A 1,290-nucleotide genomic window follows, 5' to 3' on the forward strand; every position below is an offset into this window, starting at 1 on the left:
CCCTCAAGTACTGATTTTAAAAGGCTTCATAAACAATATCTGGACAACTAAAACAAAGTAATTATCTGGGTAATTTAGACACTTCTCTATTGGCTTGGCATTGGGTCCCAGGACATTTTGATTTTATGATCCTCTCCAAAGGAACCCAGAAGTAAAAGATCACTATATATATAAAATCTTATGTCTATTTCATTTTATTTTTTCCATCACCAGTTATCCCCACTATGCCCTCTTCCACCTCCCCCCACAAGGATCAGTTAATATTAACAATAAATCCCACCTCCCCTGACAACAAGCTTGCTAAGGCACCTGTTTATGCTTGATCGTGGCTGGGGATTCCAGAGGTAGGTGTGAAGAAGTAGCCATTCTTTAGCCCAGGGAGTGAAGAGGCCCAGATGCAATGGGGTTCTGCCCTTTCACGTGTTGCTACCATTTGGGCCTAAAAGCAACTGTTGTGGGGCCTCAGGTAGGTAAGTAGCTGGTAGTTGCTGGGAAAGTGCAGTCTGTAAATGTCACCCTTTTTGTACCCCTCTTCACAACCCCTTTTCCCAAAGTGGCCTTATACCTTGCCCTATTGCCTTGGTCTTCATTTGCCACTTAGGAGGAATAGTACTATGGAAGGGGTAAAGGGAGAGACATCTGAAGATTGAAGAGAATGGAATGGATGCACCCAGGTCTTGCAGGATCTGTAGTTGGTGGGGATTGTCTCAGATGCCTAGACTTAGTGCCAAGAGTATTTTATTTTTAATTTTTAAATATGTCTATTGATTTCAGAGAGAGAGAGGAAGAGGGAGAGAAACATCAATGATGAGTCATTGATTGGCTGCCTCCTGCACGCCCCCTCCTGGGGATCAGCTCCAAACCTGGGTTTGCACCCTGATGCGTAATTGTTTTTCTTCTCAAGCCCCCACTGAATATACAGTGAGGACTCAATAAATGTAGACTGTGGAAGGACTCGAGAAAGGCAAAGATATCTATGGAATTGGGCTGGGCTGGGCCCTCCGACCTCACACTGTAGCCTATCTGTTTTAGGGGAAACCACGCGGATGCTGTGACAACTGAACACATCCTGTCACCAACTGAGAAAAGGAAGAGGGTGGGAGCTAGAGGGTGCCCAGGCACTTGGGAAGGGCTCGCAGGGAATTAGGGCTGGCCAGAGGCCCCGGAAGGGCAGGGCCACAGGTGGGTGTAATCCTACTTCCTGCTTGGGGGGGAGGGCGGAGCTTTGGGTCTCCATGGAGACGGCTTCCCCTAGCAACCTGGAGGGCGTCGAGTTGAGCGGCTGCGGAG

The sequence above is a fragment of the Miniopterus natalensis genome, chromosome 5, assembly GCF_054644295.1.
Source record: "Miniopterus natalensis isolate mMinNat1 chromosome 5, mMinNat1.hap1, whole genome shotgun sequence".
Lineage (NCBI taxonomy): Eukaryota > Metazoa > Chordata > Mammalia > Chiroptera > Miniopteridae > Miniopterus > Miniopterus natalensis.